The 15173-nt window shown below is 46.6% G+C and overlaps 1 pseudogene; it reads left to right on the top strand.

Annotated features, from left to right (window-relative positions):
• The first annotated feature begins 4446 nt into the window (after positions 1 to 4446).
• LOC130199233 (YTH domain-containing family protein 1-like) lies at positions 4447 to 8760 on the top strand (annotated as a pseudogene).
• The last annotated feature ends 6413 nt before the right edge of the window (positions 8761 to 15173 follow it).

Below are 15173 nucleotides of genomic sequence, written 5' to 3'. Positions count from 1 at the left end.
CTTGTGTCTTCTTGTGTCTTCTTGTGTCTCCTTGTGTCTCCATGTGTCTCATTGTGTCTTCTTGTGTCTCCTTGTGTCTCCTTGTGTCTTCTTGTGTCTCCTTGTGTCTTCTTGTGTCTCCTTGTGTCTTCTTGTGTCTCCTTGTGTCTTCTTGTGTCTCCTTGTGTCTTCTTGTGTCTCCATGTGTCTTCTTGTGTCTCCTTGTGTCTCCTTGTGTCTTCTTGTGTCTCCTTGTGTCTTCATGTGTCTCCTTGTGTCTCCTTGTGTCTTCTTGTGTCTCCTTGTGTCTCCATGTGTCTTCTTGTGTCTCCTTGTGTCTCCTTGTGTCTCCATGTGTCTCCTTGTGTCTTCTTGTGTCTTCTTGTGTCTCCTTGTGTCTCTCTTGTGTCTCCCTTGTGTCTCTCTTGTGTCTCCCTTGTGTCTCTCTTGTGTCTCTCTTGTGTCTCCCTTGTGTCTCTTGTGTCTCTCTTGTGTCTCTCTTGTGTCTCTCTTGTGTCTCTCTTGTGTCTCTCTTGTGTCTCCATGTGTCTTCTTGTGTCTCCTTGTGTCTTCATGTGTCTCCTTGTGTCTTCTTGTGTCTCCTTGTGTCTCTTGTTTCTCTCTTTGTCTCTGTCTCTCTTGTGTCTCTCTTGTGTCTCTCTTGTGTCTCTCTTGTGTCTCTTGTGTCTCTCTTGTGTCTCTTGTGTCTCTTGTGTCCCTTGTGTCTCCCTTGTGTCTCTCTTGTGTCTCTCTTGTGTCTCTCTTGTGTCTCTCTTGTGTCTCTTGTCTCTGTGTCTCTCTGTGTCTCCTTGTGTCTCTCTTATTGTCTCTTGTGTCTCCTTGTCTCCCTTGTGTCTCTTGTGTCTCTTGTGTCTCTCTTGTCTCTCTTGTGTCTCTCTTGTGTCTCTTGTGTCTCTCTTGTGTCTCTTGTGTCTCTCTTGTGTCTCTCTTGTCTCTCTCTTGTCTCTCTTGTGTCCCTTGTGTCTCCCTTGTGTCTCTGTGTCTCTTGTGTCTCTCTTGTGTCTCCCTTGTGTCTCTCTTGTGTCTCTCTTGTGTCTCTCTTGTCTCTTGTGTCTCTCTTGTGTCTCTTGTGTCTCTCTTGTGTCTCTCTTGTGTCTCTTGTGTCTCTCTTGTGTCTCCTTGTGTCTCTTGTGTCTCTGTGTCTCCTGTGTCTCTCTTCCTCTTGTGTCTCCTTGTGTCTCTTGTGTCTCTTGTGTCTCTTGTGTCTCTTGTGTCTCTCTTGTCTGTCTCTGTTGTGTGTGTACCTGCTTACTCTGATTTAACTCAGCAGCACGTGCACACTCAGGAGTGGGATACACACACACACACACATCGAACACAAGACATACACACACTATACACTCCTGTGGTGCGTGTGTACATATGTAGACACACACGCATGCAATATAGGATGCTGGGTGTGGACAAGACTTTAAATTAGTTATTTTGTTACTTTGACATATGACATGTATATGGGTGTATATTATATATATATGTGTGTTATGCAGAAGTTAAATAATTGAGTACTGGGCAAGATTTACTGTGAGACGCATGGAAAAGAAATGAATCGCCATCACATAAATAATCTGAGATACACGCAACGCAATATTTTAGGAACATATTTTACACTTGCAAGGATCATTTACTCTCATTATGCAACACAGATGTTAACAAAAAAACACACGACAACAAACACATGACAACAAACACATGACAACAAACACATGACAACAAACACACGACAACAAACACACGACAACAAACACACAACAACAAACACGACAACAAACACATGACAACAAACAGTACATGTTCTTGTCGTGCATTTTTATATTGTTCAGATATATATATATATATATGTGTGTATATATATATGTATATACAGTGCATCCGGAAAGTATTCACAGCGCTTCACTTTTTCCACATTTTGTTATGTTACAGCCTTATTCCAAAATGGATTAAATTCATTATTTTCCTCAACATTCTACACACAACAACCCATAATGACAAAGTGAAAACTGTTTTTTGCAAATGTGTGCAAATCTGTTAAAAATAAAGAAGGAAAACATAACATGTACATAAGTATTCACAGCCTTTGCCATGACACTCAACATGTAGCTCAGGTCCTGTTTCCACTGATCATCCTTGAGATGTTTGATTGGAGTCCACCTGTGCTAAATTCAGTTGATTGGACATGATTGAGAACACACCTGTCTATATAAGGTATCACAGTTGACAGTGCATATCAGAGCATAAACCAAGCCATGAAGTTCAAGGAATTATCTATAGACCTCCGAGACAGAATTGTATGGAGGCACAGATCTGGTGAAGGGTACAGAAAGATTTCTGCAGCATTGAAAGTCCCACTGAGCACAGTGGCCTCCATCATCCGGACATGGAAGAAGTTTGGAACCACCAGGACTCTTCCTAGAGCCGCCCAGCCAGACTGAGCGATCGGGGGAGAAGGGCCTTAGTCAGGGAGGTGACCAGGAACCCGATGGTCACCCTGACAGAGCTCCAGCGTTGTTCTATGAAGAGAGGAGAACCTTCCAGAAGGACAACCATCTCTGCAGCACTCCACAAATCAGGCCTGTTTGGTAGAGGCCAGACGGAAGCCACTCCTCAGTAAAAACACATGACAGCCCACCTAGAGTTTGCAAAAAAGCACCTGAAGGACTCTCAGACCATGAGAAACAAATTCTCTGGTCTGATGAAACAAAGATTGAACTCTTTGGCCTGAATGCCAAGCGTCATGTCTGGAGGGAACCAGGCACTGCTCATCAACACCATCCCTACAGTGAAGCACGGTGGCGGCAGCATCATGATGTGGGGATGTTTTTCAGCGGGAGGAACTGGGAGACGAGTCAGGATTGAGGGAAAGATTAATGCAGCAACGTACAGAGACATCCTGGATGAAAACATGCTCCAAAGCGCTCTGGACCTCAGACTGGGGTGACGGTTCATCTTCCAACAGGACAACGACCCGAAGCACACAGCCCAGATAACAAAGGAGTGGCTTCGGGACGACTCTGTGAAGGTCCTGGAGTGGCCCAGCCAGAGCCCTGACTTGAACCCCATTGAACATCTCTGGAGAGATCTGAACATGGCTGTGCACCGACGCTCCCCATCCAACCTGATGGAACTTGAGAGGTTCTGCAAAGAAGAATGGGAGAAACTGCCCAGAAACAGGTGTGCCACGCTTGTGGAATCATACCCAAGAAGACTGGAGGCTGGAATTGCTGCCAAAGGTGCTTCAACAAAGTATTGAGCAAAGGCTGTGAATACTTATGTACATGTTATGTTTTCCTTCTTTATTTTTAATAAATGTGAATTTTTTTTGCAAAAAACAGTTTTCACTTTGTCATTATGGGTTGTTGTGTGTAGAATGTTGAAGAAAATAATGAATTTAATCCATTTTGGAATAAGGCTGTAACATAACAAAATGTGGAAAAAGTGAAGCGCTGTGAATACTTTCCGGATGCACTGTATATATATATATGTATATATATGTGTAGCTCAGTGGGGTAAGAGGGTCGTCCTGCAACCCCAAGGTTGTGTGTTCGATCCCCGCTCTCCCCATTAGTAGCAAGTTGAAGTGTCCTTGAGCAAGGCACTGAACCCCCAGTTGCTTCCCGGGCGCATCACTGCAGCCCACTGCTCCTTAATGACTAAGGATGGGTTAAATGCAGAGCACTAATTTCCCCTTGGGGATTAATAAAGTATATATCTTATCTTATCTTATATGGGCAACTTGTGAAAAACATTTAACCTTTTGTTCAAAAATTATAAATTTTCTTATTTAGGCTAATAGTATATGAGCAATTGTAATAACAATGGCATTAATAAGACTATCAGGCGATAGTGTTATGTGCATGAAGTGTTTTATGAGATTTTTTTAACAGAAAACATAAATGAGACAATCATATTAAAATGTATTCTTATTTATTTGTGATCATTTATTGTTATTAAAAATTGTTAAACAACTATTAACAATTATAACTTATTTCTTTGTTTTTTTATAATTCAAAGTTATATTTATTGATTTGTTGTGTGTACCTGCCTCGTCCAGGCAACACAGAGACACACACAACAAACAACAACAAAACGCTATTACATTATTAGAGGACATTTTGGGGGCGTTTTCTGCCCCTCTAGTGACATCAGGGGCCACATTTTATTTCTTCGGGGCAGTTTGGCCCTTTGCCCCTTTGTGTGTTTCCGCTGCTCCTCCAATCGGAACGAGGTCAGTGACCCCGGAGGGGGAGGAGCTTCTCTCGGTCCACTCGCCATATTTAGCATTTTTTGAGCAGCTTTCATGGAAGTTTTATTCTATTCTTCAGTCATGTGACCAAATAATCCTTATGAGGGGGCAGACTGCACCGTGTTATCGCCACCTTTAATCCCTGGAGATATTGTGCAAGAAAATAAAGTTTATTTGGAGGGTGCAAGTCTCAGTCCCCCCCCCCCCCCCCCCCCTGAATTCAAGTGTGACGTTCCAGTCGACTTTGATTTAGTGAAGGAGGTGAAGTGACAGGCTCACGCTGCACCTGCAGGATAAACACACACACACACACACAAGGTGACGGATCAGTCTATATATGTGAATTGATGACATCATTGGATCGATGGCTATCATCAAATCTGGACACGAAGTCGTCCCTAAATCTATTTTGTGTTGGAGCAAATTTAAATATGCGCTTTGTTTAAAAAAAAAATGTATAACATAATTTCAACTTTATACCTGAAACATGTTTTTCTACCAATGTGTTTGTAAATAAAAAATTAACATGTGTAGATTCAAATGTACATTAATGTCATTTTTTGGGGGGTTTCAGTCCAAAATGGTTCGCTGCACCAGAAGGAGGCGGTCCACGGCGACTTCGAGCCGTACCTCACCGGTCAGTCCACTCAGGTAAAGCCACACACACACACACATGTTTAGGTAAACACACTTCTAACTGAAGTTATTAAAATGAGCTTTAATAGACAACGATATTTAAAACGTTTAATTTAACAATTCATTGGCCACATGTTTGAAATAACTATTAAATTGAAGCACTCAGTTAATAATTAAATACAGAACACTATAATATATTTCAGAGCCTATTTTGATTTTTTCTTTTTTTTTTAAATGTCTGTCTACATATTTTCTGACACTTAAAATAAAACCACAAAGTGTTTTCTGCCACATATATTTGTTTATTAGAAAATATATACATGCAGGGTTGGTACGGACCTGGAAAAGTCATGGAATTTTAAAATGGTAATTTCCAGGCCTGGAAAAGTCATGGAAAAAACTTAAATCATAGAAGTTTTGGAAAAATCACGGACATTTTTGAAATAATTATGTTTTTTAAAGAAAGACGCTCAGAAGACAAGCCGGCGTACGCTCTCAATACGCAACATGTTCTAAACTGTTCATGTTTATACCGAGAGTTCAGTTTGGCCGGTCATGGACATCTGGGTTAAAGTCCTGGAGACCCATCGGTCCACATGTGTAAGAACCCTGATGTTAGGTGAAATAACAAAAACACATTTAAAAGTAGTTTTTATGATAATCTGACTCAAGCTGCGCGTCGCTTGCTAACGCTGCGGCTCTGCTGACCTCTGCTGACCTCTGACCTCTGCTGACCTCCGCCCAGAACAACAGCTACCAGTCCATCGCCGACCCCTACCTGTCCAGCTACTACGCCCCCTCCATCGGGTTCCCGTACCCGCTCAGCGAGGCCCCCTGGTCCACGGGCGGGGACCCCCCGATCCCGTACCTCACCCCGTACGGCGCCCTGAGCAATGGGGACCACCACTTCCTGCCGGACACGGTGTTCGGCCAGCCGGGCGGCCTCGGCAGCAGCATCTACCCCCACCGCTTCAACTTCTTCCCCGAGAACCCCGCCTTCTCCGCCTGGGGCGCCAGCGGCTCCCAGGGCCAGCAGACTCAGAGCTCGGCGTACGGCGGCAGCTACAGCTACCCGCCCAGCTCCCTGGGGGGCACCCTGCTGCCGGACGGGCAGACGGGTTTCCACGGCGACGCCCTCAACAAAGCGCCCGGCATGAACAGCCTGGACCAGGGCATGGTGGGCTTGAAGATCGGCGGCGGGGACGGCGGCCAGGGCGTCAAGGCCGTGGGCGCCGCCGTCGGCGGCCCGGCGGCGCCCGGCGAGGCAGGCCCGCCCGCGGCGGGGGCGGCGTCGGCATGCCGCCCTCCAAGCCCGCCTCCTGGGCGGCCATCGCCGGCAAGCCCGCCAAGCCGCAGCAGCTGAAGGCGAAGGCGAAGCCGGGGATGTCGGCGCTGGGGGCGGCGCTCCCCCCGCCGCCCATCAAACACAACATGAACATCGGCACCTGGGACAAAGGCCCCGGGGCCGCGGCGCCGCCTCACGGCCTTCCTCCCCACGCCATGGCGCCCCAAGGCCACATGCAGCAGGGACCCATGCACGCCCCGCCCCCCCAGTCGTTGGTGCAGTCCATGGCCCACCAGACCCACCAGACCCACCAGACCCACCAGACCCACCAGCCGCCGCCTCAGCCCTACCAGAACCACGCCCAGCCCCCGCAGCCCCAAACCCGCTGGGTCGCCCCGCGCAACCGCAACCAAGGCTACGGCCACGACGGCGGCGCGATGGGCGGCGGCGGGAGCTGCGGCCCCCCGTCGGGCCAGGCGCCCGGCGGCGAGTCCCACCCGGTGCTCGACAAGCTGCGCGCCTCCAACAGCTACAACCCCAAGGACTTCGAGTGGAGCCCGAAGAGCGGCCGCGTCTTCATCATCAAGAGCTACTCCGAGGACGACATCCACCGCTCCATCAAGTACTCCATCTGGTGCAGCACGGAGCACGGCAACAAGCGGCTGGACCAGGCCTTCCGGGCCACGGCCGCCGCCGGCCCCGTGTACCTGCTGTTCAGCGTCAACGGCAGCGGGCACTTCTGCGGCGTGGCGGAGATGCGCTCGCCGGTGGACTACGGCGCCAGCGCCGGCGTCTGGGCGCAGGACAAGTGGAAGGGCAAGTTCGACGTGGACTGGCTGTTCGTGAAGGACGTGCCCAACAGCCAGCTGCGCCACATCCGCCTGGAGAACAACGACAACAAGCCGGTGACCAACTCCAGGGACACGCAGGAGGTCCCGCTGGACAAGGCCCGGCAGGTGCTGAAGATCATCGCCACCTACAAACACACCACCTCCATCTTCGACGACTTCTCCCACTACGAGAAGAGGCAGGAGGAGGAGGAGGAGGTGTGCAAGGTGCCTTCCATGGTCCAAAAATATACAGATAGAGAGATATATTTATATATTTATGTATTTATATTTATATATTTATGTATTTATACATATATCTTTATATATTTATGTATTTATATATATATCTATATTTATATAAATATATATAGACATATATAGATATAGATATAAATACATAAATATATATATTTTATATATATACATATATATATTTTTATATATATATAGACATATATTTAGATATATATAGACATATATATATATTAATATATATACATCTATAGATATTTATATAGATATATGAATATAGATATATATATGTATATTAATATATAGTGTATTTATGATTCATTTAATGTTATCTTCATTGAAGAAAACAGCTTTGAAAAATAAGGACATTTCTATGTGACCCCGTGTGTGTGTGTGTGTGTGTGTGTGTGTGTGTGTGTGTGTGTGTGTGTGTGTGTGTGTGTGTGTGTGTGTGTGTGTGTGTGTGTGTGTGTGTGTGTGTGTGTGTGTGTGTGTGTGTGTGTGTGTGTGTGTGTGTGTGTGTGTGTGTGTGTCCCAGAGGCTTATTGTCGTCTTCTTTCCCGACAGACCTTTGAGCCGTCTCCCGCACCGAGCCGCTCTCGGTTGGATCAGGTAAAGAATTCTTTTATTATTAATAATTATTAACACTAAGTCGCATTTTCTCATCGACATTTTCTCAATTTATTATTTTATTATTTTTGAACCCTGTGTTGTGTCATTAGAGTCAGAGTGGTCTGTGTTACTCTTTACACACACACACACCTGATGACCTCGTCAAATTGTCCCTGTTGCGTAATATTCAAACCCCTTAATGTTCTTATTTGCTGTGTTTCTTTTGTTCTTCTTTTCTCAACAGGAGCGCCAAAACCGGAACAAACAATAGAATAGAAGAGATGATCTTTGACCCGAGCTCGACGGCTCCAGGCGAGGAGCGCTCGGTTCACGAGACGCCAGAGTGAGGACAAATGGAAAAGCCTTTCGTCTTTTTTTTAATTTTTCTTCCCCTCTATTTAATCCCGGTGAATCTCCGCCATCGTCCAGACTCGTGCGTTCTCTCTTTCTTTCTCTCTCTCTTTCTTTCTTTTTTGTCCCCCCCCCCCCATCAACCGCCCACTTCTCATGCAGGGATTAAACAAGCTGACGTATGTGTCACCTCGCCACCGCCTCACTCTATTGTTGTTGTTTTTGTTTGTTTTTAACTGCCCCCCCGTTCCATCTCGTACTCTTCTCTCACCAGACTCCCCCCTCTCTCTCTCTCTCTCTCTCTCTCTCTCTCTCTCTCTCTCTCTCTCTCTCTCTCTCTCTCTCGCTCGCCTCTTTCTAATTGAATCAGGGTTTGAAGAAGAAGAAACAAAACAAGAATCTGCCACTTTATACAATCCAGTACAATCAGGACCGGGCGTGTCCTGCCCCTCTCTGTCCACCGGGGGGCGACGTTGCCACGCGTGTCCTGCCCCTCTCTGTCCACCGGGGGCGACGTTGCCACGCGTGTCCTGCCCCTCTCTGTCCACCGGGCGGGGCGTGTCCTGCCCCTCTCTGTCCACCGGGGGCGACGTTGCCACGCGTCGGAGGTTTTCAACTGTGCCAACCGGACTTGTCGGAGGACTCGGGAGCCTCTACGATAATAAAACTCTAACTGTTTTAATCTATTTTTCATTCAGATCGACAATAGAATCTCTATTCTTTGGGACTGCTGACAGTTTTCATTTCAGGATTTTAAATAACCAACAACCTGTTTTTTGCAGCCTTAATGTTTATTATTCTTTCTTTTTGCTTTTTTTTGGGACTAATTATTGGTGACTTCTCAAACAGAACTGCTCACTCAGTGACACCGCTGGAGAAATCAGGGATCACTCCCCCCCCCCGGGAGGAATTTGCAAAGGCCTCTGGGGAAAAAAAGAAGAAGAAAATAACGGGACGCGTCCTCCACGACCAGAACTCTCGCTGCTTTTAAGTCGTTAAAAAAAAAGATGGAAATTGTCTTCACGTCCCTCACTGCCCTCTCCTCCTCCTCCTCCTCCTCCTCCACGGGGGTCTTCTGGGGGCCTTTTGTATGTTTCACGGGGAGATTCTGCCGAGAGAATTGTTGCGTCATTGTTTTAATTGTTTTATAATCAGAATTATGTAACGATGTAACTGCTGCATTGAATGAATTGTTGTTGTTGGGGGGGGGGGGGGTCAAATGGTTTTGTCCATTCACAATCATTCTGTCTTAATCCTGATTTTTTCTGTTTCCCCCCCCCCTCAAATATGGTTTCACCCAGTCCCTCCCGCCGGTCGTAATGCTTTAACGTAGGAGCCGATATATTCACGGAGAAAGCCTAAAAAAAATGTATAACCTACAAATTAATGTAACTGATTTACTATCGAGTAAGAAAAGAAGAAATGAGAATGAAACGTGCTTCTGTGTGTTTTTTGGTTGTTGCTGCAAAAAAAAATGTTTTATTTGAACTAAATCGCCGAACGAGTAAAAATACCAAAAGATTAGTCGACGGAAAGAAAAGAAATTAAATATATATGTAAAAAAATTTTTTTTTAAAGAAGTCGCTGGAAAACTTGTCTGTGAGGTGAGAGGTCATCCACACACACACACACACACACACACCTGCCCGTCACGTTGAGGGGGTCTTCAACATATAATTCAGTCTGTTCAACATAGTGTGTGTGTGTGTGTGTGTGCGAGCGAGCGAGAGAGTCAATCACCCGCACCACGTGACCTCTCACAGGACCCTCTCCTTTGTCCCGCCCCTTTTCTTTTATTGTTCCTTACCTGCACCAATCGATAGCTCGGGTTGATCCCTTCCCGTCGGGGGGGGGGGCTAGCAGAGCTCCCCGTAGACTTGAGCCGCAGCGTGACCTGGCTGTGGTCATGTGATTGTTTGGCGCGCACGTCGAGGGTCGGAAGCCGTGTCCGAGTCTCGTGCAGCAACACGATGAACTCCTTCACGAGCTGGAGGGCGGAACACACCTGGAGTGTTCTACAGGTGCGGTGGGCGTAACTCTGATCACGTGATGCGTCTTGTGTTTTCTCCTCAAGTCCTGAATAAACTGTCCACTCAGACTGTTTGTCTCCATCTGCTGGATTATTATGAATTATTCATATTTTGCCTCGTCTTCACCAAGGACCGGAAGCGGAAGTGTCCAAGGTCACTGAACGTTTTTTAATTGATTTATTCTGGATTTATTTTTCTTTGACTCGGTTAACTTCACTGTGCTCGTGTCCTCCTATTGGTCGCCACAGCGCTGCATGCGGCCATGAAAAGTTAACGGTATTTACAATTAATTAATAAGAAATATCAGCGTGTTTAATCAATCGTTTTATATTTAAAGACGGAGGCTCAATAGGTTCAAATCCAGATGTTATCCCCCCCCCCCCCCCCTATGTGATGCACTAGAAATGTGTGATATAGTTGTTGGTATTTTACAACATTATCTATTCATTCCACACTTCTTTATTTTACATTTTCCTTCACAGGTGCTCTCCGTGGTGCTGATGGCCACCTTTTGGGGCGGGGGGGGGGGGGGGGGACACTGCCGGTGTGATTCTCCAATCCCAGAGAAGTAAAGAGCTCTGAGGTGAAACACGCCGTCGGTGAGCTCATGTGACGTCATCGTGTAAATACTAACGACGCGTTTATAATCCCACATTTTTAAAAGAGCCACAGAAAGAACCAGAAGCGGAAAACGGTGCAGATCAGATTTTATTTGTTTGTCAGCGTTTACACGACATGATAAATAAAACCAGGTGCAGCGTGAAGCATAGACATTAAACTCGCCCAACGATTCGAGAGGCTATTCTTTTACCTCGTATAAAAGTACAGTACATCTCGAAAAAGGATCCAAACACAGAGAATACATCCGTTGTTTAGGAGGTGACATGGAAGTCTGAGATATTGAACCTAAATGCCACATTCTTATATTTGTGGTTAATTTAATATGTAGTTCAAACTAAATGGCATTTATCTTAAAAAACCTTATCTGATGTGTTGTTCTTCTTGAGTGAAAGACTCTAAGTGTTATAAAAAAGCCTGTGCATCTCATTATGGTGTGAGGCCTTCGCTGGGCTCCAGCTCCAAAGGTGCGTTGTCACACGGTCGCCAGCAGGTGGCGCCAAATCTCTTAGAAATCTTCACACGACTAAAACCTCAAAGCCTCCGTTACATTTAGGAGAATGTTTCAAACCTTCACAATAAAGCTGAAACACCCAAGAGAGAGGACGCATGCGCGTCAGGTCTATATACATTTAAATTATAAAAATAGATGAATTCATATTTATTTTACATTTTGTCTTAATGTGAACTCGCCCTTTAAAAAATAAATAAAATAACATGTTTTAAAATAAAAAAATAAAAAGACTGTGAAAAAAGTGCCTTATTGCCTTACAATTTAAAAAAAAGACATTAACAAAAATTTGTTTTAAATCCGAAGCGTCGCGACATTTAACATGACTGCAAAACGACTCGCGGAAGAATGTTAGTAAAATCGAGAGGGGGGGGCGGTTGACCCCACTTGGCAAAAGTCCAATTGTTTGCATAAACCTGCTGCGGTTATTCTGCGCGAGACTGGAAAAATATTCACATTTATTTATTTAACAGCAATATTTCCGATATGGAGTCGCGATTTGAAAGTTAACCACCGACGGCCACCTCAGCCCATCAAACTACGCATTGCGCCCACCCAGTCACAGCCACACACACACACACACACACACACACACACACACATACAGGCACGCACGCTGACACACACTCAGTGTTGCGTGACAGTACATCCTGCTGTTAAAGCTCGGGGCCCGTTCCTGTGCCGTCGAAGGGTCAGCGCGGCGGCGCGTGGAAGCCGCCGCCGCATGCTCGCGGCCCCGATGAGCCGCCGAGGTGACGAAGATGAAGATGAAGATGCCGTGTGTAGATTCCTCTCTTGGCATTCACCGCGTGCCTTAATTGTATGGACATTAAATCAAGGTCCGCTGTGAACACGCAGAGGGACACCCCGGGGAGCCGTGGCCTCCTCCTCGCGCCGCTGACCGGCGCAGAATGAACTTCCGCGAGCTCCCGAAAAAGAAAAAAAAAACTCCAAGCACGAGACCGCATGACTACGATTCAAGCGCGCGCCCACACACACACACACACACACACACACACACACACACACACACACACACGTGTGCACACATCTTAAAGCCGATTTTGCAACACGATCACACACACACACACACACGCACATGCGTGCAATGGGACACTCGAGCCCGAAAAGCCGATTTATAGCCGACGCCAGCAATTACGCGCGCGGCCACATTCCTCTCCTGCGTTTCTTTTGGATTCCACGCAAAGAAATATTGATATCACTGCGCTAAAGCTTGGCGTTACCCCCCCCCCCCACCCCTCACCCACCGGCACATATACGGCCCCATAAAAAAAAATATGGGAAGCACCTGGAGAGAGAAGCGCGCTCCCGGCTCTCCGCGGCTGTGCGTCTTTTACGCATCTCCTGGCGCAGAGTGACAGAGGACGCGACCCAAGTGCTGTCGCTTTTTGTCCGCTCAGCCTGCACCCCCCCCCCCTCCCTAAAAAACACACACACACAGAAAAAACACACACATCAGCCGAAACAGAAGAGATCAAAGCTCGCGGCACCTCGCGAGGCTGCCTTTTCCTTTTGGAGTCCTACATCCCACCGCGCGCGCGCTATGTTCCGTTTCACTGGAGTGCAGCTCCCCGGTCGTTCACGATCAACGCCCTCGGACCCACACAAAAAAAACCGCGCGATGCCTCCTCTTCTCCTCTCAATGCGGCGGACACACTATAGCACGTTTTCACATGAGGCTCACTGCATATCAGGAGGAGGAGGAGGAGGAGGAGGAGGAGGAGGAGGCGGCAGGTGGTTCTTCTCTGCGCCACACGGCGTGAAAGAAAGAGAAATTAAAATGGCTTCTCGGTCTTCAGAAAGATCTCCAGTCGGTTCACTGTCTTTTTAATCTGACCCGTTTCAGGCACAATCCAGCCCTGCATGCGGATCCTCTCTCTCTCTCTCTCTCTCTCTCTCTCTCTCTCTCTCTCTCTCTCTTTCTACCGTCTCCCGGATTAGAGCGCCCCCTACTCTTCCCATCCTTTTTTTAGACAATTGTGCGTCTCTGCTGATTGGGCTTCGGCGCAAAAAGGATTACATGGGCGCGCGATGACGTCATGGCTCGAGGCCCAAGTCCCCCCCTCCCTCCCTACATTAAAACCAAATCCTCATCAGCCCCCCATATGTCCTTGAAACCACGGGGCCTGACTTTCTGCAGCGGGACCGACTGCATGTTTCAAGGCGGTCACATCCGGGCACTTTAAGTGCAATGTCGCGCAGAAGAAGAAGAAGAAGAAGAAGAAGAAGAAGAAGAAGAAGAAGAAGAAGAAGAAGAAGAAGAAGAAGAAGTCCCGTGTGCACCTGCAGCCAACACCTTGAGGGATGTTTAACCTGTACTCAGGCGCATGCGCAGTAGCCTTAAATGCTGCTATTCAAGCTGGTGGTAAAGACATATAAATAATGAATACATCAAAGTGGATCAGCTCAACACTTTGTGTCAACAATAATCAAAAGTATTTGTTGGCCTGAACATTTTCAGCATGAAGGATGAAATCTACTTAGCAACTGAAACAGCGGGTTTGTTTGAACCCTTTCACGTCCGCGCCTCTTCCGGGACTGATCCCAGATCCGTGAGGAGATGAGCTGCGGCCCGTGAGCCAGAGACCGTGGAACGCCACGTGACTCTTACGGATTATGTATGCGGTGCATATATAAAGTTAAGATACATCCCAGCATGCACCACGTGCGCTCTCTGCGTCGGAGGACATTACAGTCCCACGAGTTTAAAAAAAATATCTCAATAAATAAATAATAAACGATGAGGCCTGAATATGCAGCGGCTCTCATGTGCTTTCCTTCCATGTCAAGGTTCAAATGTCTAATTTTTGATTGTGAGAATACATTTATTTATTTTAAGTCAGCTTTCAAAGCCTAATGTATCACCTGGCCTCTTAATTCTCTCTCTCTATATCTATATTTTTTAATTTAGTGTATTTTTTAGGAGACCTTTCTGCACGCGGGCCGGCAGCCCTATTAGTTTATCATATATTTGTATATATATATATATATATTTGATCATATAAGTTCTCTAAGCACATGAACGCATTTTAACGCTCGTTCTATAAAAAAAAGTAATCATAATAAGAATAAATCCTGCAGGAATAAATCGATTTCTGTCCCCCGGGGAGAAAATGTCACCGGATTTTCTTCTTCTTCTTCTTCTTCTTCTTCCAAATGTCTCTTCCCTGCTGCCGTAGCGCGCGCGTCCACCTCCCGCTGCCGGCTGAACAAAGAGATGGAGGCGAGGAGCTAGAGAAGCTTCTTCTTCTGCTGCTTCTCCAATAAATGAGATTATAAACTAGTTCAACATGGCGTCTATTCTCTCTCTCTCCTCTCTCTCACCCTCTCTCTCTCTCTCTCTCTCTCTCTCTATCTCTCTCTCCGTCCCAATCTACATCTCAAAACGAGCTTTCCCCGCATTTACATGAGTGCAAGTCAATTTGACTAATGCAGGTCATCTGTTAGGCCTATCCAGATCTATTGATCCACATTTGGCAACAACAACAACAACAACAAAAAGATGAAATTAAAAAAAGAAATAACCCCCTGCGCGTGCAGAGAGGACACCTGCAGGACGGAGACGCGTCCTCGTGTCCATGGAGCCTAAAGGGACACATCCACGCAGCATCCTTTGTTGCGTCTTGCTCTCTGGTGGTTGCGGGTATACCCTCCATCCGGGTACCTCTCTCTCTCTCTCTCTTCTTCTTCTTCTTCTCTTTTTTAACGCAACCTGCAGGCCTCCATCCATCTGCAGGGGAAACACGCAGCAGCGATGTAGCGCCGAAAACTTCTCTCTTTTTTAACA

This window comes from Pseudoliparis swirei, chromosome 9 (genome assembly GCF_029220125.1).
Source record: "Pseudoliparis swirei isolate HS2019 ecotype Mariana Trench chromosome 9, NWPU_hadal_v1, whole genome shotgun sequence".
NCBI classification, from domain to species: domain Eukaryota; kingdom Metazoa; phylum Chordata; class Actinopteri; order Perciformes; family Liparidae; genus Pseudoliparis; species Pseudoliparis swirei.
Note: the sequence above shows the minus strand (reverse complement) of the source record. Positions and strands in the feature narration are given on the sequence as shown.